We start from the raw sequence: 26701 nt of genomic DNA, 5'->3' as shown, positions 1-26701 counted from the left end.
AGAGCAAGCTTGCGGGGAACATAAAAACTGAGTGTAAATGTTTCTATAGGTATGTGAAGAGAAAAAGATTGGTGAAGACAAATGTAGGTCCCTTACAGTCAGAAACAGTGCAATTTATTATGGGGAGCAAAGAAATGGCTGACCAAGTAAATACATACTTTGGTTCTGTCTTCACAAAGGAGGACACAAATATTATACCAGAAATATTGGGGAACACAGGGCTTAGTGAGAGAGAGGAACTGAAGGGAATCATTATTAGTAGAGAAATGGTGTTGGGGAAATTGATGGGACTGAAGGCTGATAAATCCCCAGGGCCTGATGGCATGCATCCCAGAGTACTTAAGGAAGTGGCCCTAGAAATAGTGGATGCATTGGTGGTCATCTTCCAAGATTCTATAGACCCTGGAACAGTTCCTACAGATTGGAGGGTAGCTAATGTAACCCCACTATTTAAAAAGGGAGGGAGAGAGTAGGCAGTGAATTATAGGCCAGTCAGCCTGTCGTCGGTAGGGGGGGAAATTCTATAGTCCATTATCAAAGCTTTTATAGCAGAGCACTTAGAGAACAGCATGGATTTACAAAAGGGAAATCTTGCTTGACAAATCTACTAGAATTCTTCGAGGATGTAACTAGTAGCGTTGATGAGGGACAGCCAATGGATGCGGTTGATTTGGAATTTCAGAAGGTTTTCGACAAGGTCCCACATAAGAGATTAGTGTGTAAAATTAAAGCGCATGGGATTGGGGGTAGTGTATTGCGATGGATAGAAAATTGGTTAACAGACACGAAACAAAGAGTAGGGATAAATGGGTCTTTTTCCGAATGGCAGGCAGTGACTAGTGGGGTACTGCAGGGATCGGTGCTAGGACCCCAGCTATTCACAATATACATTAATGATTTAGATGAGGGAACTAAATGTAATATCTCCAAATTTGCAGATGACACAAAACTGGGTGGGTGGTTGAGTTCTGAGGAGGATGCAAAGAGGCTTCAGGGTGATTTGGACAAGTTGAGTGAGTGGGCTAATGCATGGCAGATGCAGTATAATGTGGATAAATGTGAGGTTATCCACTTTGGTAGCAACAACAGGAAGGCAGATTATTATCTGAAGGAATATAAACTGAAAGAGGGGAATATGCAGTGAGACATGGGTGTTCTTGTTCACCAGTCGCTGAAGGTAAGCATGCAGGTGCAACAGACAGTAAAAAAGGCAAATGTTATGTTGGCCTTCATAGCGAGAGGATTCGAGTACAGAAGCAGGGATGTCTTGCTGCAATTATACAGGGCCTTGGTGAGGTCACACCTGGAATATTGTGTGCAGTTTTGGTCTCCTTATCTGAGGAAGGATGTTCTTGCTGGAGAGGGAGTGCAGCGAAGGTTTACTAGACTGATTCCTGGGATGGCGGGGCTGACGTATGAGGAGAGATTGAGTCGGTTAGGATTATATTCGCTGGAGTTCAGAAGAGTGAGGGGGATCTCATAGAAACCTATAAAATTCTAACAGGACCGGAAGGATGTTCCCGATGGTGGGGGAGTCCAGAACCAGGGGCCATAGTCTAAGGATATGGGGTAAACCTTTCAGGACTGAGATGAGGAGAAATTTCTTCATCCAGAGAGTGGTGAACCTGTGGAATTCGCTACCACAGAAAGCAGTTGAGGCCAAAACATTGTATGTTTTCAAGAAGGAGTTAGTTATAGTTCTTGGGTCTAAGGGGATCAAAGGGTATGGGGCGAAAGCGGGAACAGGTTGCTGAGTTGGATAATCAGCCATGATCATAATGAATGGTGGAGCAGGCTTGAAGGGCCGAATGGGTTACCTCTGCTCCTATTTTCTTTATTTCTATGTTTCATTCAAGACATTTATATAAGTTGTAAAAAGTTGAGGCCACAAAACGTATCCCTGTGGCACACCTATCGTTATGTCTTGACAACCAGAAAATGACCCATTTATGCCTACTCTCTGTTTCCCATTAGCCAGTCAATCTTCTTTCCATGCCAATATTTTACCCCCTTCACCATGAATTTTTATTTTCCGCAATTACCTTTGATGTGGCACCTTATCAAATGCCTTCTGGAAATTTAAGTATAGTACATCCACTGGTTCCCCTTTATCTGCAGCACATGTTCCTTCTTCAAAGAACTCCAATAAATTGGTTAAACATGATTTCCCTTTCACAAAACCACATTGACTCTGCCTGATTACCCTGAATTTTCTAAGTGCCTTGCTATAACAACTTTAATAATAACTCAGACATGCTGAGTGGTTCCAGCATTTGTTGTTTTTATTTCAGATTTCCAGCATCTGCAGTATTTTGCTTTTATTTTACTAATAATTATTTTTCTTACAACATAATCACATTGTCAACATTTTTATTATTAACAGTTTTCACTTTAACAATAATATTTTATAGTTCTGAATTGTTTGCCTTCATTATAGTCTTTCTTTAAATTCTGAATAGAGCATCGGCAATTGCATTGCTCTTCCCTACAAAATGTATAATCTCTCGCATAAATGGTTCTGATATTAAGCACCACTAAAATAATCTGGCATTGTTGGTTTTGAATTCCCCTCTCTGTCAATGCAATCCTCATGTTGTGGGATTGGATATGAGTCTGTTTTAGTTACTGTGTTGACTTTTTGACAATCAGTACAAAATCCTTTGGAAGCATTCGGTTTTTGTTCTGCCCCACTAGTGAATACCCGCAATTTAGACCAGGTTCCAATTATATCTTTCTTTAGCATGTATTGAACTGCCTCTCTGACCTAAGCCAATTTATCAGGATTGAATCAACAAGTGTTCTATTTCATGGGTGTAACAGTCCCTACATCAACCCCATGAATAGCCAGAGAGGTTCGACCTATGTGAGACTCTCCGATAGTGACAGTTGTGTGAGACTCCCCCTAATAACACCTATGTGAGACCAACTCTCATAGTTACAACTGTGTGAAATTCCACTCTAGTCACAACTGTATGATGCTCCCTATATTGGCACAAGTGTGAGATCCCCTCTATAGAAACAGTTGTGTGAAAGTCCTAAAGTGAAATCAGAGTGCAAACCCCCTCATATAGTGACAGCTGTGTGAGACCTCCTCGTCATTGGCTGTTCCTCGATTTGAGGATGGCGTCTACTCAAATTCGCTCGTTTCTGCCGTGGGTCTTCAGGTGATTGAACAGGCCGACTCTCGACCAGCAGATCTTTGGGCACATGGGACAGGACATCCCACGAGGTAGTGGGATCCGGAGTGCAGGATCTGCTTCCTTTTCTTGCCTTCTGGGTTGCCATTACAGAAAGGATGTAATTGTACTAGAGAGAGTACAGAGGAGATTTACAAGGCTGTTGCCGGGACTGGAAAAATGCAGCTATGAGGAAAGATTGGATAGGCTGGGGTCGTTCTCTTTGGAACAGAGGAGGCTGAGAGGAGGTTTGATTGAAACGTACAAAATTTTCAGGGGCCTGGATAGAGTGAATGGGAAGGGCCTATTTACCTTAGCAGAGAGGTCAGTGCCTAGGGAGCATAGATTTAAAGTGATTGTTAGAAAGAGTAGAGGAGAGATGAGGAAATGTTTTTTCACCCAGAGGCTGGTAGGGGTCTGGAACTCACTGCCTGGAAGGGTAGTAGAGGCAGAAACCCTCAATTCATTTAAAAGGTGTCTGAATATGCAAGTCAAGTGCCAAAACCTGCAGGACTACAGACCAAATGCTGGAAAGTGGGATTCGGGTGCGTGGTTGGTTTTTTCACCATGCAGACACAATGGACTAAGTAGCCTCTTTCTGTGCGGTAAACTTCCTATGATTCTATGTTCCCCAATGGTCAGTGCTGGGATCATTGCATTTTTGCCATATATACAGGACATGGATCTTGGAATACAGAGCAGAATCTCAAAATTTGCTGACAGCACCAAACTTGGAGGTGTGGCAAACAGTGAGTTTGATATGAACTGCCTGCAACAGGACATAGATAGGCTCACAGAATGAGAAAACATGTGGCAGATGGAATCTAATACTGACAAGTGTGAGGTGATGTATTTTGGCAGAAGGAATAGTGAGGGGCAATATAGACTTAATGGCACAGTTCTAAAGAGTGTGCAGGAAAAGGGGGACCTGGGGATGCATGTGCATCAATCTTTAAAGGTGGAAGGACATATTGAGAGTGTGGTTAGTAAAGCATATGGGATCTTAGGCTTCATAATGGCATTGAGTACAAAAGCAGGGAATTTATGCTGAACCTTAACAAAGCTTTGGTTAGGTCCTGACTGGAGTATTGTGTCCAGTTCTGGTCACCACCTGTCAGGAAGGATGTGGGAGTCCTTGAGAGAGTGCAGAGGAGATTTACCAGAATGGTTCCAGGCATGGGGCATTTTAGTTACAAGCTTAGGCTGGGAAAGCTGGGGTTGTTCTCCTTAGAACAAAAGAGATTGAGGGGAGATTTAATAGAAATGTACAAGATTATGAGAGGCTTAGATAAATTAGACAAGGAAAAACTGTTCCCATTAACTGATGGTACAAGGACTGGGGACAAAGATTGAATGTTTTGGGCAAACTATGCAGGGGAAATATGAGGAATCATTTTTTTACGCAGCGGGTGGGAATGACCTGGAACTCACTGAGCACAAGGGTGGTGGAAGCAGAGACAACCAATAACTTCAAGCGGAAGTTGGATGGCCACCTGATAGAAATAAACTTGCGGGGCTATGGGGATCAAGCTGGAGAGTGGGACTGCCTACATCGCTACGTGAAGAGCTGGTATGGACTCAATGGGCCGAATGGTCGCCTTCTGTGCTGTAAATGACCCTATGACTCTAACAGCACCGTGGATGTACCTGCACTGGACGGACTGCAGCACTTCAAGAAGGTGACTCACCACTACCTTCTCAAGGGCAATTCGGAATGGGCAACAATGATGCTGACATCCCATGAAAGAATAAGAAAAAAAAACTTCTTGTGAGACATGTGGGGAGTACTTCTGCTCCTCCTGGCCACAAAGAGTTCTCACATAAATCTTCCAGGTTGTAGATAGTGCAGGGCTCTCCCTGAATTCAAGTTAATCTTACATTGCGTATTGTGTATGAAGTAGGTCCTCAACTGGCTTTAGTGGGAGCCTTGTTGATGGCATGATTCAGAGTCATAAAAAATTATGGCGGGGATGGGATCCTGGCAAGTTGGAACCGGAAAGTAGCATTTTTAAATTTTAACCCCTTCCACACACCCAGGTGGAGTTAAAATCTCAGTCATTAACTGTAGAATGTGAGACACCTTCTTTCCATAAATATGGCAAAATACTCTGAACAGATCATGTGAAAGTATTTTATTCTAGATACATAACATATGTAAATCAATGTATGGCTCAAGTGCGATAAATAAATCATTAATTCCAAAAATAGAACCAAGTAGCACGCAATATTTAACCACAATGTTAAATAGACTATCAGAATACATCAATAATAAAATTAAAAATATACATCCATATAGTTAATTAACTTAGGCATGCATAATGTGAAACATGATACAGGAAAGATTTAGGATCTAATATTTTAAAGCCACTGTCTATTTCAGTGGTGTCTAAACTGTGGATCTTGACCACAAGTGATCCTAGTTTAACAAATTCGACCCTCAAAGCCCAGGCAAGCTTGTCCTATGTACGACTCTTCGAGTTTTCCCAATATTTTTGTTCGTCAAAAAGGAAACCTCTGGTCATTTCCTTTTGTCTCTCATCATCCATATCTTGCTGCCCAATCTGATGCTTTTACCTCCAACTGTTGCTGCTGAAAAGAACTTCTCCTGTGACATCCTCATCAACATACGGGCAACATGTCCTCTGACCTTCTGGGATGAATTTAGTGAGCCCACCTCCAGTCCCAGCAGCGGGCCTGGAAATGGACACCATTCCCTTTTGTCATGCAGAGGGTTGCCATTTTGCAAAGTGGAGGCGCAGGGCCCCTCCAACCACGTGGCGGGGTTGGGAGGCGAGTTGCCGAATACGGTGACACAGGGTGGCCCCACAGTTTATTGATACCTCCCACCAGATTCTCCTCCAGGCTGCAAGGGAAAGGCATGAGCTTCTCTTCCCCAGCAATAGCAAGAAGAGGTTCTCCCGCCTGACCAGAAAACGTGGATGGAGATCACTGAGGAGGTCAACAGCCGTGGGGTCAAGCCCTGGACATGGGTATTATGCCACAAAAGGCTCAATGACCTCCTGTGTTCTACATAGCTGCATAACTCTCTCGTTGTTACTGATTGCAAGAGGCTACACAGGAGGAGGCATGGCATGGTGACCGTGGCACTACCACTGCGATGGTAGAGGGGGTAAGGCATCATCTTATGCTGAGAGATGCATGACTGCACCTTGGCCACAGGCCTCCTCTTTTCACAGCTCAACCCCATTAACTCCCCTGAGAGCAGGTGGCAGCATGAGCTATATAGAAACATAGAAAAATAGGAGCAGGAGTAGGCCATTCGGCCCTTCGAGCCTGCTCCGCCATTCAATACGATCATGGTTGATCATCCAAACTCAGTAACCTGTTCCTGCTTTCTCCCCATATGCCTTGATCCCATTATCCCTAAGAACAATATCTAACTCTTTCTTGAATATATTTAATGATTTGGCCTCAACTGCTTTCTGTGGTAGAGAATTCCACAGCTGCACCACTCTCTGGGTGAAGAAATCTCTCCTTATCTCAGTCCTAAATAGCTTACCCCTTATCCTTAGACTGTGACCCCTGGTCCTGGACTCCCCCGCCATCGGGAACATCCTTCCTGCATCTAGTCTGTCCAGTCCTGTTAGAATTTTGTAGGTTTCTATGAGATCCCCTCTCACTCTTCTAAACTCTAGCAAATTCAAGCCTAATCGACCCAATCTCTCTTCATACGTCAGTCCTACCATCCCAGGAATCAGTCTGGTGAACCTTCGCTGCACTCCCTCCATAGCAGGAACATCCTTCCTCATATAAGGAGATCAAAACTGCACACAGTACTCCAGATGTGGTCTCACCAAGGCATTGTATAATTGCAGCAAGACATCCTTGCTCTTGTACTCGAATCCTCTCGCTATGAAGGCTAACATACCATTTGCCTTCATAACTGCCTGTTGCACCTGCATGCTTACTTTCAGCGAATGGTGCACAAGGACACCCAGGTCTCGCTGCACCTCCCCCCTTCCTGATCTATCACTGATCTATCAACTGCCTTTCTGTTTTTGGCACCAAAGTGGATAACCAGACATTTATCGACATTATACTGCATCTGCCATGTATTTGCCCACTCACTCAACCTGTCCAAATCACACTGGAGCTTCTCTGCATCCTCCTCACAGCTCACACTCCCACCCAGCTTTGTGTCATCTGCAAACTTGGATATATTACATTTAATTCCTTCATCTATATCATTAATATATACTGTGAATAGCTGGGGTCCTAGCACTGATCCCTGTGGTACCCCACTAGTCACTGCCTGCCACTCGGAAAAAGACCCGTTTATTCCTCCTTTGTTTCCTGTATGCCAACCATAGAGTCATAGAGTCAGGCCCTTCGGCCCATCGTGTCTATGCCAGCCATCAAGCACCTGTCTATTCTAATCCCATTTTCCAGCACTTGGTCCATAGCCTTGTATGCTATGGCATTTCAAGTGCTCATCTAAATACTTCATAAATGTTGTGATGGTTCCTGCCTCTACCCCCGTTCCAGATTCCAACCACCCTCTGGGTGAAAAAATATTTCCTCAAATCCCCTCTACACCTCCTGCCCCTTATCTTAAATCTATGCCCCCCGGTTATTGACCCCTCCACTAAGGGAAAATGTTTCTTCCTATCTAATCTATCAATACCCCTCATAATTCTGTATACCTCAGTCATGTCCCTCTCAGCCTTCCCTGCCCTAAGGAAAGCAACCCTAGCCTTTTCAGTCTCTCTTCATAGCTGAAACGCTTCAGCCCAGGCAACATCCTGGTGAATCTCCTCTGCACCCTCTCCAGTGCAGTTCTCTATTCATGTATTCACCTTGCCCCCAATCCCATGTGCTTTAATTTTGCACGCTAATCTCTTATGTGGGACCTTATCAAAAGCCTTCTGAAAGTCCAAATACACCACATCCCTTATCTATTCTGCTAGTTACATCCTCAAACAATTCCAGTAGATTTGTCAAGCATGATTTCCCTTTCGTAAATCCATGTTGACTTTGTCCGATCCTGTCTTCCAAGTGCTCTGCTATTGCATCTTTTATAACGGACTCTAGCATTTTCCCCACTACTGATGTCAGGCTAACCAGTCTATAATTCCCTGTTTTCTCTCTACCTCCTTTTTTTAAACAGTTCGGTTACATTAGCTATCCTCCAATCCGTTGGAACTGTTCCAGAGCCTATCGAATTTTGAAAAATGACCAGCAATGCATCTAATATTTCTAGGGCCACTTCCTTAAGTACTTTGGGATATAGATTATCAGGCCCTGGGGATTTATTGGCTTTCAATCCATCAATTTCCCTACTAATACTGAATTCATACAGTTCCTCCTTCTCACTAGACCCTATGTTCCCCAACATTTCTGGGAGGCAATTTGTGTCCTCCTTTGTGAAGGTAGAACCAAAGTATGTATTTAATTGGTCTGCCATTTCTTTGTTCCCCATTATAAATGCCCCTGTTTCTGACTGTAAGGGACCCACATTTGTCTTCACTAATCTTTTTCTCTTCACATATCTATAGAAGCATTTACATTCAGTGTTTTTGTTCTCTGCATGCTTACTCTCATACATTATTTTCCCCTTCTTCATCAATCCCTTTGTCCTCTTTTGCTGAATTCTAAACTGCTCTCAATCCTCCGGTTTTCCGCTTGTTCTGGCCATTTTATATTTCTCCTCCTTGGATCCAATACTATCCCTAATTTCTTTTTTAAGCCACGGTTGAGCCACCCTTCCTGTTTTATTTTTGCACCAGACAGGAATGAACAATTATTGTAATTCATCCATGTGCTCTTTAAATGCTAGCCATTGCCTATCCACCGTCAACCCTTTAAGTAACGCTCCCCAATCTAACATAGCCAACTCGCGCCTCATACCTTCACAGTTTCCTTTATTTAGATTCAGGACCCTAGTCTCGGAATCAACTCTCTCACTCTCCACCTTAATGAAGAATTCTATCATGTTATGGTCACTCTTCCCCAAGGGAGCCCGCACAGCAAGATTGCTAACTAATCATTTCTCATTCCACAATACCCTGTCTAGGTTGGCCTGTTCTCTAGTTGGTTCCTCAATGTATTGGTCCAAAAAACCATCATGTATGCACTCCAGGAATTCCTCCTCTATAGTATTATTGCTAATTTGTTTTGCCCAATCTATATGTGGATTAATGTCACTCATAATTACAGTTGCACCCTTATTGCATGCATCTCTAATTTCCTGTTTAATGCCATCCTCTACATCACCACTGCTGTTTGGGGGTCTATATATAACTCCCACCAATGTTTTCTGCCCCTTGGTTTTAGATTTTTAGATTTAGAGATACAGCACTGAAACAGGCCCTTCGACCCACCGAGTCTGTGCCAACCATTAACCACCTGTGTTTCTTAGCTCCACCCATACAGATTCCACATCAGGATTCTCTGAGCTAATATCCTTCCTCACTATTGTCTTGATTTCCTCTTTTACTAACAATGCTACTCCACCTCCTTTCCCTTTTTGCCTGTCCTTCCTAAATATTTAATACCCTTGGAATTTTAGTTCCCATCCTTGGTCACCTGCAGCCATGTCTCCCTAATCACAACTATATCATTCCATTTGCATCTATTTGCACACCTTACTGCAAATACTCCACACATTGAGATACAATACCTTGAGGCTTGTCTTTTTAACATTCTTTGTCATCTTCGCATTATTTTGCACTATGACTCTATTTGTTTCTTGCCCTTGATTTCTATGCCTTCCACTATTGTCTTTTTGTTTCCTGTCTATCCTTGTTTCCTCCTCCGTCTCCCCATCTCCCTGCCATTCTAGTTTAAATCCTCATCAACAGCACTAGCAAGTGCCCATACAAGGGCATCGGTTCCGGTCCTGCCTGCGTGTAACCCGTCTCGCTTATACAGGTCTCACTTTCCCCAGAACTGGTCCTGATGTCCCAGAAATCTAAATCCCTCCCACCTGCACCATTTCTCCAGCCACGCATTAGAGTCATAGAGAGATACAGCACTGAAACAGGCCCTTCAGCCCACCAAGTCTGTGCTGGCCAACAACCACTCATTTATACTAATCCTACATCAATCACATATTCCCTTACATCCCCACCTTCCCTCAATTCTCCTACCACCTACCGACACTAGGGGCAAGTGAGCCCAGTTCCTGAAACCACAATGCCTGAGGAGAGTCCTGTTCACAAGTGTAGGAAACCCTCAGGCAGCCGGGGCCTTCCAGGCCTCAGGCAGCCAGAGACCAACTGCCGAAGTCGTCACAAGCCAAGGGGCATCCTGATCAGCAGCCTGCCTTCAGGCACTGGGATCACACCTCCTAGAAACACTTGTAAACATATAAAAAAAATCTAACCACACTATGGGGTTCACAGGTGTTTAACATCTAACATGGGATGATAAATATAAAGAGTGGTTCAGTGGTTAGCACCGCAGCCTCACAGCTCCAGCAATCTGGGTTCTGTTCTGGGTACTGCCTGTGCAGAGTTTGCAAGTTTGCCCTGTGACCGTGTGGGTTTCCACTGGGTGCTCTGGTTTCCTCCCACAGCCAAAGACTTGCAGGTTGATAGGTAAATTGGCCATTGTAAATTGCCCCTAGTGTAGGTTGGTGGTAGGAGAATGGTGGGGATGTGGTAGGGAATATGGGGTTAATGTAGGATTAGTATAAATCGGTGGTTGTTGGTCGGCACAGACTCGGTGGGCCAAAGGGCCTGTTTCAGTGCTGTATCATAAAATAAATAAATAAAGTTCTTTTGGTCAAGGCATTAACGATCATTGTGTAAAAGTGATTATTCTATTATGCCTTAATTATTAGCTGTTGATTTGACCCTTCCCCTGTAGTGGAATGCCAATATAAGCACAGCCTTCATTTACATATGATTTCCCATGTGCACAAGCGCGTGCTTAAACTGGCACAAGTCATGGAACACAAATAGACAGGAGGAGACTGACTACATATATTGAGGTGAGTCTTTACTGGTTTCTCTGTGAGTGAATATCAGGCTGGCCTCCTTGGCATGTCGCTCAATTTACCTGGCAAGGGCTTTCAAGTGTTGACTGCTCTTTACCCTCCTCCGTGCCCTCCTTGTCAGTGGAAGGATGTTGCTCAGGCATCTCATCTTCATGTAAGACCTCCCCTCTCTGCAGGTCTAGATGTGCAGAGCACAGCAGAACACCATGATACATAAGATCCTTGCTGGGGCATATTGCTGGGCTCCACCAGATGGATCGAGGCAACAGAATCTCATCTTCAGCTGTCCAATGGCCTGCTTGATGATCTCTCAAATGGAGCTGTGGGCAAGTGTTGTACCTCTCCTTCACTGCATTGTGAGGGTTCCTCACAGCCGTAAGCAGCCAAGTCTTCAATGGGTAGCCCTTGTCCCCTAGAATCCATCCCTGACGGCAAGCGAGGAGTCTGAAAAGTTGTGGCATCTGGGACTGTTGAAGCATGTAGGCATCATGGTTGCTTCCTGGGAGTGGGCACACACCATGCAGGAAACACTTTTGGTAGTCACAGGCCAGTTGAATATTGATGAAGGCAGTTGGCTGGTCCATGGGAGCCTTGATGGCTGCATGTGCGCAATCTATCACACCTTGCAGCTGGGGAAATTCAGTGATGACCTCGAATTCAGTGGATCTCACGGCCTGACTGTCCGGGTCAGTCCAGTAATGCACATAGTCGCCAGCCCTCTTGAGCAGGGCATTGGCTAGCTCCTTGATGCAGCATGGGTTGCTGCCTGGGAGACCCCACACATCTCCCTGGTGGATCCAGAAACGTACAAGTTCAGTGTCACAGTGATATTCAGGGCCACTGGCATAGGGTGACCCCCAAATCCAATAGGTTGCAATTTGTCCTGCAGAAGAGCACATAAGTCAGTGATGGTCTCCCTGAAGAGCCACAGTCTTTGCTGACAATGCTGTTCGGACATTTGGAGGGAGCTGATTTGAGTCTGCTACATTCTTTGGTGCAGGTGGGCCCTTCTTGGCATGGCCAGTTGCTGCTGCTCACATCGTGGAACTTCATGGGCAGTCACAGCAGCCTGTTGTCCCTCCCTCTGTCAGAGGTACCGCATGCTACGGGGGTCCATAAAGACAGGGTGTATGAGATTGATGTCAGGTGACCATTGGAGCTCCAGATCACTGTCAATGCAGAGATGACCCTGTCTTGGCAACTGAGCTTTTCCTACTTCTCCCAGCAGATCCCTGGTAGCCCTCAGCTCCCACCCTTGCTGATGGCCAACTCTCTCATCTAGCAGTATTCGCAACAGCACATTTCAGCCAACAGATTGTGCACCAGATACAGCCTCCCAAACCCAAGTCTGCCCCTTGCAGAGCCCCGAGCTCCCTCATGGAGCCCCCGAGACCCTGATCCCTCTTGCAGGGGTCAGAGCACTGTAGTGCAAAAATGGCCTTGGCATTCCCCCTCTCCCTGTAAGCGATCATGGCTGCCTCCCCGTTGTGGCTCAGCAGCCTCGCCTCGGTGCTGCCAGCTTTTAGCGGTCGTGAACCTGAAGGCACGTGAGTGCCGCCCGTTGTCCACCTAATCCCATCGCCACCACCCCCCCCCCCCCCACATGAAATTACGACGAATGAGATGCAAATGTATTGAAAGTAAGTGTTCTACAATTTAAAACGCATTCCCATCGTGTTGGAACGTCAATTCAGCCTTGGTGCTTTCCCGTTGCTGACAACATCCGTGACCGACATCACAATGCCAGATTTCCATGTAGATGCTTCTGACGCAATTTTCCATCCCCCCATGCCACCTTTGCCACTTTAACTGGCTGCAAAAAAATTCTGTCCTTCATGTGCCACTATACTGTTGCATTTGGTGACAGGTCTCTTAGATCTGTTTATGATGCCTTTGTCCCTACCTCAGCCTCTCATCCTGCTTTTCCCCAGTACAAAACAGTTCTTTCCTCTGTTTCCTTAATTCTGAGAACTATAAACTCAATGGCATCTAGTGAATGAGTGGCCATGTCATCCTTTAACAAATCTGGCTTGACAATCTCAAGCAATTTCATGCCTCTCCCTGTATGATCAATTCCAGGAACATCTTGAACATCACAACAACAATCCCTGACTCTTTTCGATAGATAACACCTCCTCCCAACCCCTTCTGAGCCCTCTCCTTCCTCACCTTTAACACAAGAGTCGTGCAATTGTTAATCTCTAAGATCACGAATCTTGGCCCTTCACTCCTTCCTCATCATGATCACTGACCTCAACATCCCTTTTTTCCTCCTATCCTGAGCTACTTATCACTATGCAACTTCTTTTCTGGGGGTTGAAATTAGGCTTGGGAGATAATGCAAAATGGACACTAGAAAATCTGCAGCCCATTTAATACATAACTCTCAACAAAGATATATTCCATTGAGAAGGAAAGACTATGAGAAGAATGCACAATGTGTAACTCAGTAAGGAAGTTAAGGATGGAATCAAATTGAAATAAAAGGCATACAATGCTGCAAAGATTAGTAGTAGGCCAGAAGATTGGGAACATTTCAGAAACCAGCAAAGGATGGTGAAAAAGGTACCAAACAGGAAGAAGTTAGAGTATGAGAATAAACTAGTCAAAAATATAAAAACTGACAGTAAAAGTTTCTACAAAGAAATAAAAAGAAAATGAGTAGCTAAAGGAAGCATTGGTCCCTTAGAGGATGGGACTGGGGAATTAATAATGGGAAACAATGGCAGATATTTTGAACAAGTATTTTGTATCTGTCTTCACAGTAGAAGACACAAAAAGCATCCCAAAAATAGTAGACAATCAAGAGGGAAATGTGAAGGCAGAACTTAATCATTATCATTAGAGAAAAGGTACTCAGAAAACTAATGGGACTAAAGGTTGACAAGTCTCCTGGACCTGATGGCCTGTATCCTAGAGTCCTAAAAGAAATGGTTGCAGAGAATATGCGTGCATTGGCTATAATCTTCCAAAATTCTGTAGATTCTGGAAAGGTCCCAGTGGATTGGAAAACGGCAAATGTAACACCTCTATTCAAAAAGGGAGGGGAGACAAAAAGCAGGAAACTATAGATCAGTTAGCCTAACATCTGTCATTGGGAAAATGCAGGAATTCATTATTAAGGGAGTAGTAGCAGGACATTTAGAAAATCATAATGCATTTAGGCAGAGTCAACATAGTTTTATAAAAGGAAAATCATGTTTGACAAATTTATTAGAATTTTTGAGGATGTAACAAGCAGGGTGGATAAAGGGAAACCAGTGGATGTGGTGCATTTGGATTTCCAAAAGGCATTCAATGAAGTTACAACACAAGATGAGAGTTCATGGTGTTGGGGGTAATATATTAGCATGGATAGAGGATCGGCGAGCTAACAGGAAGCAGGGAGTTGGGATAAATGGGGCATTTTCAGGTTGGCAAACAGGAACTGGTGGAGTGCCACAGGGATCAGTGCTGGGGCTTCAACTATTTACGATCTATATTAATGTTTTGGATGAAGGAACCGAGTGCACTGTTGCCAAATTTGCACTCAATACAAAGCTAGGTAGGAAGGCAAATTGTGAGGAGAACACAACATGCCAGCGAAGAGATATTGATAGGTTAAATGAGTGGACAAAAATTTGGTGGCTGGAGCACAATGTGACAAAATGTAAGGTTGTCCACTTTAGGGGGAAGAGTAGTAAAGCAGGATATTATTTAAATGGAGAGAGACTGCAGAATGCATCGGTACAGAGGGGTCTGGGTGTCTTTGTACATTAATCACAAAAAAGTTAGTGTGTAGGTACAGCAAGTATTTAGGAAGGCAAACAGAATGTTGCCATTTATTGCAAGGGGGATGGAATATAAAAGTAGGGAAGTCTTACTACAAGTGTACACGGTATTGGTGAGACTGCACCTAGAGTACTGTAGTGTTTTGAAAATTGCATTGTGCATATTGTCCATTTGAGGCTACCATACACACTTACCAGTAGAGGGTATCTGTAAAAGAATAAAAGGAATCCATGTTTTTAATAGCATGCAGCAGTTCTGTGTCTCTTACTAACTCTGATTGAACATTATTGTTTAGTCCCAAGAACATCACAAGTTCTGCATAGCGTTTTGATCTCCTTACTTAAGGAGGGATATACGTGCATTGGAAGCAGTTCAGAGAAGGTTCATTCGGCTGATTCCTTGGATGAAGGGGTTGTCTTATGAAGAAAGGTTGAACATTGGGCCTATACTCATTGGGGTATAGAGGTGATCTTATTGAAACGTATAAGATTCTGAGGAGGCTTGACAGGGTAGATGCTGAGAGACTGTTTCCCCTCATGGGAGAATCTAGAATGAAGGGACACTGCTTCAAAATAAGGGGTCTGCCATTTAAGACAGAGATGAGGAGGAATTTCTTCTTTCAGAGGGTCCTGAATCTTTGGAATTCTCGACCCCGAGAGCTGTGGAGGCTGGGTCATTGAATAGATTCAAGGCTGAGTTAGACAGATTTTTGATCTACAAGGGAGTCAAGGACTTTGGGAGGGGTGGCAGGAAGGTGGAGTTAGGCCACAATTAGATCAGCCATGATGTTGTTGAATGGCGGAGTAGGCTGGAGAGGCCATATTTCCTATGATCTTATGCGTCCTAGCTTTGTTTCAACTGAACTCAATGGAAATAAAAATTGAACAGTATAAAACAGGCTGTTGATTCTGTTTGGTGCTCCCATTCATGACCATTTCTCTCCACAGCTCCTCCCCAGCCTCCACTAGATAGATATTTTTACAGGACCTATTTTGTCTTATTTCTGAAACTGGCTATAATGCATGCATGTGATAGGAAAGGATTTTTTTTTTTTTACTGTGCCAACATATGCCATAATTTTTGGTAAAAGCAGCCAAACTCACAGTAGCAGGAATTGGTCTACATTTACGTATTTGTGAATGAACCCAAAATTCACCAGATGGAGTTTGCTGTTGCTGATTGAATGAATTTGACTTTGATGGTTTACTAAATCATGGATGACATCTAATTATTACTGCAGATAAATTAATGGCAATGCCAGATCTTTGCTCAATTTTCACATACGAGGGTAGATTTGGGGACGTAGCTTGGGATACAAAGTAGGTAGAAATAATACAGAAGAAAATTGGTGCAGAATAACGCTTGGGCATAAAGCACATAGAAGAAAATCAGGACAGTCTGTTACAAGCGTACATCCTTTCGACGTGATTTACTTTGGCGCACTGTACCCAGGCTATGGTTTGCACTACAGAACTAAAAAGGAAAACCTGCTCCTATTTAGACTGGTGCCATATGTGTACAAATAGAGCAGGTAGAGCGTGAGTGTAACTCAGGAGAATGCTGCCAATATAAATATAGGAATGATTTAACCCACAATACGGGAAGACCATGACAATAACATGGACAGTGTAATGGTGGAAATGATAAACCCTCTAATCTTGGAGTACAGGGTTCACTAATTCAAAAGATCAGGTGAATATTAATCCCTCAACTGTCGGCAATGAAATTCCAGGCTGAGCCAATGCAGGACCCAAGAGTTTCCCTTAACCATTGGACGTGTGCACACATTTTTGTCACTGGCACATGTGCGGAAATTTGCGAACTCTCACATGGCAAAACTCTGATCATTTTGTAAGAAAGATTCTGTGGCATCCTCACCAAATAGTGTCACACACTGTAAATATGCCAGTTTCCATAAGCAAATCTAGGAAGGTCTGGGTGAAGCTGATGTCATATTATCGGGTAGATTCTCCTGGTTCGGTGCACTGGGCACAGTCAATGCTGTTAAATTAAAGAGGGAAAATGCTCATCCATAAAAGAGCCCATTGGAATTTCCTGCCCCTGCTGTATCCTGGTGATCAGAAGACCATGCACAATGGGCAAGAAACCTAGACTTATTAGAGAAAATGGCTGGGAGTTTACAATTTGTAAGGGACGGTGATGGAAGTAATGGGGCGAGAAAGTTTTAAGGGCTGGCATCACGATGGAGCCTCGACGTCATCTTGCCTCAGCCACATTCAATGAGTGGCGGCTGGCAAGACAGGCGACGACTCCGTTCGTGCTTCAATAATCTGCAATTGAGGGGCAGTTAAATAACTTATTAAGGCAATTGAAAGGGATTTCACGGGCCCATCTGGATTTTACGTTAAGTGCATGGGCTACACGGGGCGTTGGAGCCTTGGCAGGCTTTAAAGGGTGGAAACGATATGGGAGCTGCTGCCATTGCAGCACTTGGCAATTGGGCAGTAAGGCTTTTCATATTATTCAGTGCAAAGGAGTAGGGCAGCCATTGATTTGGGGTTGTGGCCCCCTTGATGAGATTGCGTTTCTGGCAGGGGGCTCACTAGAAAGGGGGTGGAGAGGGGTTGGAGCAGCTACTACAGGCTATGCAAGTTGGGATAGCAGTGCCCAAGTGTCATGGGCATCGAGCAGTCCAGTGGAGGGTCCTCCAGCGAAGAGAACAACTTCAAAGGAGGGGAGGTGCAGCCTCACACATCAGGACAACAGCTGCATGGACAGTCTCCTGATGGGCAAGTGGCAGAAGGCCATAGCGGGGACCGCGAGCAAGCGCCAGCTCGGAAATGAAGGTACCCTGCAGGAAGGGTGTACAGTCAGAGGAAAAGCCACCTCCAGATGTCGGAGAAGCCATGTTGCCACAGACTACGTCTCTCACGAGAGGCCATGACCACTCTGTGTGCCAAGATGGGGGAGGAGGTGAGCTCTGATTACAGAGGTTGTTATCTGATGCCAGTGGCCGTGAAGATCACAATGGCCCTGAATTTCTATGCATCAGGTTCATTCCGGGGGCCAATTGGAGACATGTATGGCATCTCCCAATCAGCTGCATATTACTACATCAAGGTGGTGACAGATGCCCTTTTCAGGAGGGCCAGCCAGTACATTCATTACCAAACAGATGCGGACAGTCAGGCTCAGAGAGCCAGAGGTTTCACCACCATGACAGGGTTTCCCCAGATGCAAAGTGTGATAGACTGCACGCAGGTGGCCATCAGGGCTCTTGGAGGCCAACCAGCGGTCTTCATTAATTGTAAGGAAATTCATTCCCTCAACATGCAACACGCATGGAGGGCGCAAGAAGTAGGCACAAGGGAGGCTCTTATACTCTCTCGTTTTGCCTGACCCCTACCACAGTAGGGCACAGTGGCGCAGTGGTTAGCACCGTAGCCTCACAGCTCCAGCGACCCGGGTTCAATTCTGGGTACTGCCTGTGTGGAGTTTGCAAGTTCTCCCTGTGTCTGCGTGGGTTTCCTCTGGGTGCTCCGGTTTCCTCCCACATGCCAAAAGACTTGCAGGTTGATAGGTAAATTGGCCATTATAAATTGCCCCTAATTTAGGTAGGTGGTAGGGAAATATAGGGACAGGTGTGGATGTGGTAGGAATATGGGATTAGTGTAGGATTAGTATAATATGGGTGGTTGATGGTCGGCACAGACTCGGTGGGCTGAAGGGCCTGTTTCAGTGCTGTATCTCTAAACTAAACTAAACAGCAGTCAACCATTCGAATAAGAAAACACATTTCAAACATACTAATGGCACTTACCTCTGCTCTTGGTCCAGAGCCCCTTGAACACTATTAATTGGTGCTTCAGCAATATACAAAGGATTAACGCACAAGCCGTGGTTGGCCCCACCCATTCCTTGGGTCGACTCATGCCACTCTTGCACTGACTGAGGGTCACCAACAATAAATGCTAAGTTACATAATCCAAGGGCAACTTTTATTACAAAAAAAAATTGACACAAGCAGAGAACTTTGAACTGTCCATTCACCCATGAGGCCCAAGTGCAACTCGTCCTTTTCTTAATTCTTTTACGAATGCTGCTACATGGTGCTCCCATTTCACTGCCAGCTGCGATGGAAACAGGCTGCTGACCTTATCGGCCCGTGGCCTGGAATGACCTTGGCGGCCGTCCTCTGGCTGTCTGTGGCCTGCCAGGCTCAAACTTGCTGAGGAGCTACTGCACAGGTCCAGAAGCCTCCTCTGTCATCACAGCAATCTGACGCATTGGTGTTACTGGCAGAGGGGCTGAGGAGCTGCTTTCCACTCCAGGAGTGCCCTGAGAGGAGCCCCCAGAAGCAGAAGGCAGCTACTCCTCCTCCCTTGTCAGGCACACTTCCACCTCCTTGCTGACCTGAGAAGGACGAGGACCTGGTGGAGACTTCAAATGTCTCATCCGTCTCTCGCCTTGCCACTGCTGGATAGAGCTCATGGACAAGGTGATGACAGGCAGGTCTGTGAGCTTCTCCAGCATCCACTGACTGGCCTGTTGGATGTGGCTCTCTATCAAAGTCACCAATCTCTTGATGGAGGAGGCCACGCACTCAGATGAGAGGGAGATCGCAGCATTCAAGGTCTGGATGGAGTCCTGCATTGTCCAAGTCAGGGTGCACACACCATCTGGAATCACCACCAGATCTTCACACACCTCACGCTGGACTTGCAGCATCGGCCACCTCACGGATGACTCCAGAGGCACATCATCAGTCTGGGGTTCAGCATGGGCTTGGCCTCCCACACTCTTCTGAGTGTCAGTGACCTCAGCTGTCACAGCCTCCGACAGTTGGTCAGGCGTGTGTTTGGTGCTCTCATCAGGTTATGACCCCAATTCTTCTCGTGAACGCATACCCACTGAGGTGAAAGCAACTGCGCTGGTGAAGGGTGTAGGAATGTGGTGACACTGCAACCTCTCAGAGGGGTTGACAGTCCCCCGGAGACGGCAGCTCTCTGTTCTTGTGGTTGACTTGTGAGAGGGAACACAATGATCAGAACTTCTTGCCTCTCCAGACAGGAGCCCACAGAGGTGCCTGCATCTCACATTGATGTCTATGCATTGGAGGACACATGAACACCATCCCTCATGCTCGCCTGAGACTTCGATTGTGCCTGCTGATGAGGGACTCACCCTACTGCAAATACACTCCAGCCTCACCATCCTTAATGGAGCAGCCACCATTACCACATGTCAGCTCCAGAGCCTCCTCCTCCACGAGCATCAGGATAGCAATCAATGGTAGTCCGCCTTCAGTCTGGGCCCTCTCCTTCACATTCTGGGACTTCTTCCTTTGCAGGAGCATGGAAGAAGAATATTAATTGCCACAAAAACAATGTTGTTGCTTTGTCAGGGGCTTATGGCATGCCTGTACCATTGGATATATCTTGAGCCACCTGGCGAGGGTTGGCAGTGCGAGGCTCACTCCCCAAGACAGAGTTACAGCTATTCCTTACGAAGAAAAAGCTGCAGCCTCCACCCATTTCCAACAATGTGGTCGCCTCTCCTTCCCAACCATCCGTGCCCTCACATTTATCCACTTGATATGTAGGTTAATCTGTTCCACTACAGTACATGGGTGATTTTAATCTACATATAAATTGGTCAAACCAAATTAGCACTAATACTGTGAAGGAGGATTTCCTGGAGTGTGTACATAATGGTTTTTTAGACCAATACGTTGAGGAACCAACTAGAGAACAGGCTATCCTAGACTGGGTATTGTGCAATGAAAAAGGATTAATTAACAATCTTGTTGTTTCGGGTCCCTTGGGGAGGAGTGACCATAACATGATAGAATTCTTCATTAAGATGGAGAGTGAAGTAGTTGAATCCGAAACTAGAGTCCTGAATCTAAATAAAGGAAACTGTGAAGGTATGAGGTGCAAGTTGGCTATAGTAGATTGGGGAACTTTACTAAAAGGATTGATGGTGGATTGGCAATGGATAATATTTAAAGAACATGTGCATGAATTACAACTATTATTCATTCCTGTCTGGTGCAAAAATAAAACTGGAAAGGTGGCTCAACCGTGGATTACAAAAGAAATTAGGGATAGTATTGGATCCAAAGAGGAGGCAGATTAAATTCCCAGAAAAAACAGCAAGTCTGAGGATTGGGAATAGTTTAGAATTCAGCAAAGGAGGACAAAGATGTTGATTAAGCGGGGGGAAATAGTGTATGAGAGTAAACCTGCGGGGAACATAAAGACTGACTGTAAAAGCTTCGATAAATATGTGAAGAGAAAAAGATTAGTCTTACAGTCAGAAATGGGAGAATTTATAATGGGGAACAAAGAAATGGCAGAACAATTGATGACTTACTTTGGCTCTGTCTTCACAAAGGAGGACACAAATAACCACCCAGAAATGTTAGTGAACCAAGGGTCTAATGAGAGGGAGGAACTGAAGGAAATCAGTATTGGTAAAAAGATAGTGCTAGGGAAATTAATGGGGCTAAAGGCTGGCAAATGCCCAAGGCCTGATAATCTACATCCCAGAGTACTAAAGGAAGTGGCCCTGGAAATAATGGATGCATTGGTGGTCATCTTCCAAAATTCTATAGACTCTGGAGCAGTTCCTACAGATTGGAGGGTGGCAACTGTAACGCCACTATTTAAAAAAAGGAGGGAGAGAAAACACAGGGAATTACAGACCAGTTAGTCTTACATCAGTAGTGGGGAAAATGCTAGAGCAGTCTATTATAAAGGATGTGATAGCAGGACACCTGGAAAGCATAAACAGGATTGGACAAAGTCAGCACGGGTTTACGAAAGGGAAATCTGAGCAATTTTTTGAGGATGTAACTAGTAGAAGAGATAATGGAGAACTGTTGGAAGTGGTGAATTTAGATTTTCAGAAGGCTTTTGATAAGGTCCCACATAAGAGGTTAGTGTGCAAAATTAAAGCACATGGGATTGGGGATAATATACTTCCATGGATTGAGAATTGGTTGACAGACAGGAAACAGAGTAAGAATAAACAGGTCTTTTTCTGGGTGGCAGGCAGTGATAGTGGGGTACTGCAGGGATCAGTGCTTGGGTCTAGCAATTCACAATATATATTAATGACTTGGGTGAGGGAACTAAATGTAACATTTCCAAGTTTGTAGACGACACATAGCTCAGGGGGAATGTGAGCTGTGAGGAGGATGCAAAGAGGCTCCAATGTGATTTGGACAAGTTGGGTGAGTGGGCAAATGCATGGCAGATGCAATATAACATGGATAAATGTGAGGTTATCCACTTTGATTGTAAAAATAGAAAGGCAGACTATTATCTGAATGGTGATAGATTGGGAAAGGGGGAGGTGTAACGAGATCTGGGTGTCCTTGTACACTAATAGCTGAAAGCAAGCATTCAGGTGCAGCAAGCGAATGGTATGTTGGCCTTCATTGCAAGAGGAATTGAGTACAGGAGCAAGAATGTCTTACTGTAGCTATACAGGGCCTTGGTGAAACCAAATCTGAAGTATTGTGTGAAGTTTTGGTCTCCTTATCTGAGGAAGGATGCTTTTGCCATGGAGGGAGTGCAAAGAAGATTTAGTAGGCTGATTCCTGGGGTGGCAGGATTGACGTATGAGGAGAGATTGGGTTGACTAGGCCTATATTCACTAGCGTTTAGAAAAATCTCATAGAAACCTATAAAATTCTAACAGGACTAGACAGGCTAGATGCAGGGAGGATGTTCCTGATGGCTGGGGAGTCCAGAACCTGGGGTCACAGTCTCAGGATGCAGGGTATGCCAATTTAGAACTGATATGAGGAGAAATTTCTTCACTCAGAGGATGGTGAACCTATGGAATTCTCTACGCAGAAGGCAGTAGAGGCCAAGTCATTAAATATATTCAAGAAGAAAATAGATATATTTCTTAATGCCAAAGGGATCAAAGGATATGGGGAGAAAGCAGGAACAGGGTTCTGAATTAGACGATCAGCCATGATCTTTTTTGAATGGTGGAGCAGGCCCAAAGGGCTGAATGGCCAACTCCTATTTTCTATGTTTCTATGTTTTTGCTGCCCCCCAAAGGGCACCGAGGAGGTTACTCACCCTTGCGAAGCGGAGAAGGTCATTGATATACTTGTGGCACTGCAGCCAGGTTCTGTCTATGACCGCATGGCTACTGACCTCCTCTGCAACCTCCATCTTGGTGGGGAGGTCCCGTCTTTCTGTCACTGAAGAAGAGGACCTTCCCCTTGCACAAGTAGCCTGGAGGAGAAAATGCAGGCAGTCGTTACTGAACCACGGGGCCAGCTGGGATTTTGCTTCTGCCATGCCTACAAGCACATGTCTCCATTGATTTCTTCGGTGCTGGCAGCCTTTTAAAGACGGTGCCATCAATTTCTTTGTCGTCAGGTGACAATGCGGCCTCTGACTGATAGCCTGCCTTCAGGCACTGAATGGCCGGCACTCTTTGCCTGCTGGCTGTTATTTGGACGGCTGGCACAAAATTACTATGGGAACAGGAGTGAGAGCGGGAGGGCCTTTGCCACCAGTTTACACTTCTGTCTTTCCTTTCCCATCGCCTCCGGTGAAATCCATAGTTGCAATTTTGATCAATAAGCTCTTACATTAAACACTGATCCAAACTAAATTTTCTCAGAACACAATGAAAATATTCTCACAAGCTCACATTGCTGGAGCTCTGTTTAAGCAAGAACAAAATAGTCATGATTCCAAGAGGAAGAAGCTATCATGAAATATCCAACTCTTATTGAAAACCAATGGCCAGGTGATATATTTTGAGGGGACAGTGGCATACTGGTAATGTTACTGGACTAATAACCCAGAAGCCCATACTAATGCTTGGGAGACATGAGTTCAAATCCCACTATGGCAGCTGGGGGGATTTAAATTCAATTAATTAATAAATCTGGAAGAAAAAGCTAGTCTCAGGATTGATGATCATGAAACTACCAGATTGTTGTAAATACCAATCTCAATCACTAACGTCCTTCAGGGAAGGAGATCTGCCATCCTGACCTGGTCTGGCCTCCATGTGACTCCTCACCCACAGCAATATGGTTGACTCTTTGCCCTCTGAAATGGTCTAACAAGCCACACAGTTGTATCAAACCACCACAGAAAAGTTCAAGAGGAATAAAATTGGGCAGACCACCTAGCATGACCTAGGCACCAAAAACAACAAAGGCATACCCTGCCCAGTTGACCCTGCAAAGTCCTCCTCACTAACATCTGGAGGCTTGTGCCAAAATTGGTAGAGCTGTCCCACAGACCAGTCAGGCAGCAGCCTGACATAGTCATACTGATATGAACATACGAATTAGGAGTAGGAGTAGGCCACTCGGCCCCTCAAGCCTGCTCTGCTATTCAATAAGTTTATGGTTGTACTGATAACTCTACATTCCTGCCTACCCCTGATAACCTTTCACCCCCTTGCTTATCAAGAATTTATCCTCTGCCTTAAAAATATTCAAAGACTCTGCTTCCACTGCCTTTTGAGGAAGAGAGTTCCAAAGACTCACGACACTGCGAGAGAATCATACCTTACAGCCAATGTCCCAGACTCCTCCATCACCATCCCTGGGTATGTCCTGTCCCACCAACAGGACAGACCCAGCAGAGGTGGCAGCATAGTGATAAACAGTCAGGATGGAGTTGCCCTGGGAGTCCTCAACATTGACTCCAGACCCCTAAAAGTCTCATAGCATCAGGTCAAACATGGACAAGGAAACCTCCTGGGGATTACCACCCACTTCCCTTCTTCAACGAATGAATCAGTGCTCCTCCATTTTGAACACCACTTTGGAAGAATCACTGAGGATAGCAGGGGCACAGAATGCATGCTGGGTGGGGAACTTCAATGTCCATTACCAAGCATGGCTAGGTAGCTGAGTCCCGAACGACATAACTGTCAGACTGGGCTTGCGGCAGATGGTGAGAACTAACAAGAAGGAAAACCTACTTGATGTCGTCCTCACCAATCTACCTGCTGGAGATGCATCTGTCCATGACAGTGTTGGTAGGAGTGACCACCGCTACCCTCCATTGTGTTGTGTTGCACTACCACCGTACTAAATGGGATAGATGCAGAACGGATCTAGCAGCTCAAATAAAAACAGGAAGTTCTGGAAATACTCAACAGTTCTGGCAACAACTGTGCAGAGAGAAACAGAGTTAAAGTTTCGAGTCGGTTGTGATTGTTCTTCAGAACTAGAAGAAATCATATTCGACTCAAAACGTTAACTCTGTTTCTCTCTCCAGAGATGCTGCCTGGCCTGCTGAGTATTTCCAGAACTTTCTGTTTTTATTTCCGATACCCAGCATCCACAGATTTTATTCTAGCAGTTCAAAACTGGTCATCCATGAGGTGCTGTGGGTCACCAGCAGCAGAAGAATTGCATTCAACCACATTCTGTAAACTCATGAACTGCACATCCCTCATGCTACCATTACCATAAAACCAGGGGATCAACCCTCGTTCAATGAGGCACATAGGATAGCTTGCCAGTAGCAGCACTAGGCATACTTAAAAATGATGTCGCAACCCAATGAAGCTACATCTAGGTGCATGCTATAGGCAGAGCTAAGTGATCCCACAACCAACAGATCAGATCAAAACTCTGCAGTTCTGCCACATCCAGTCCTGAATGTGGTGGGCAATTAAACAACTAACAGGAAGAGGAGGCTCTATAAACAAACATCCACATCCTCAATGCTGGCGGAGCGCAGCATGTCAATGCAAAAGACAAGGCTGAAGCATTTGCATCCTCAGCCAGAAGTTCCGAGTGGATGATCCATCTCAGTCACCTCCTGAGGTCCCCACCATCACAAATGTTAGCCTTCAGCTAATTCGATTCATTCCACGTGATAAAAAGAAATGGCTGAAGGCAGTGGATACAGCAAAGGCTATGGGCCCTGACAAACTACTTCCCGGCAGTAGTAATGAAGTCCTGTGCTCCAGAACTGGACGCAGGCCTTGGCAATCTGTTCCAATACAGCTACAACTGGCATCTACCCAACAGTATGGAAAATTGCTCAAGTATGCCCTGTCCACAAACAGCAGGACAAATACAATCCAGCCAAATACCGCCCTGTCATTCTATTCTTGATCATCAGCAAAGTGATGGAAGGTGTCATTGACAGGGCTATCAGGTGGCACTGACTCAGCAAAAACCTGCTCACCATGTTCAGTTTGTGTTACAAAAGGGCCACTCAGCTCCAGATCTCATTACAGCCTTGGTCCAAACATGGGCAAAAGAGCTGAATTCCAGAGGTAAGGTGAGGTGAGAGTAACTGGACTTGACATCAAGGCAGCATTTGACCATGTGTGGTATCAAGGAGCCTTAACAAAATTCAAGCCAATGAGAATAGGGGGAAAACTCTTCAGTGGTTGGAGTCATACCTAGCACAAAGGAAGGTTGTGGTTGTTGGAGGCCAAACATCTCAGCCCCAGGACATTGCTACAGGAGTTGCTCAGGATAGTGTCCTGAACCCAACCATTCTTCAGCTGATTCATTAATGACCTTCCCTCCAACATAAAGTCAGAAGTGGGGATGTTTGCTGAAGATTGTACGATGTTCAGTACCATTCGCAACTCCTTTGTCCATGCCCACATACAGCAAGACTTGGACAACATTCAGGCTTGGGTTCGTATGTGGCAAGTATCATTTGCACCACACAAGTGCCATGCAATGACCATCTCCAACAAGAGAGTATCTAACCATCTCCCCTTGATGTTCAACAGCATTATCATCGCTGAATCCCTCACATCAACATCCTGAGGGTTACCATTGACCAGAAACTAAACTGGACCAGCCATA

The sequence above is a fragment of the Heterodontus francisci genome, chromosome 6, assembly GCF_036365525.1.
Source record: "Heterodontus francisci isolate sHetFra1 chromosome 6, sHetFra1.hap1, whole genome shotgun sequence".
Taxonomy (NCBI): Eukaryota; Metazoa; Chordata; class Chondrichthyes; order Heterodontiformes; family Heterodontidae; genus Heterodontus; species Heterodontus francisci.
Note: the sequence above shows the minus strand (reverse complement) of the source record.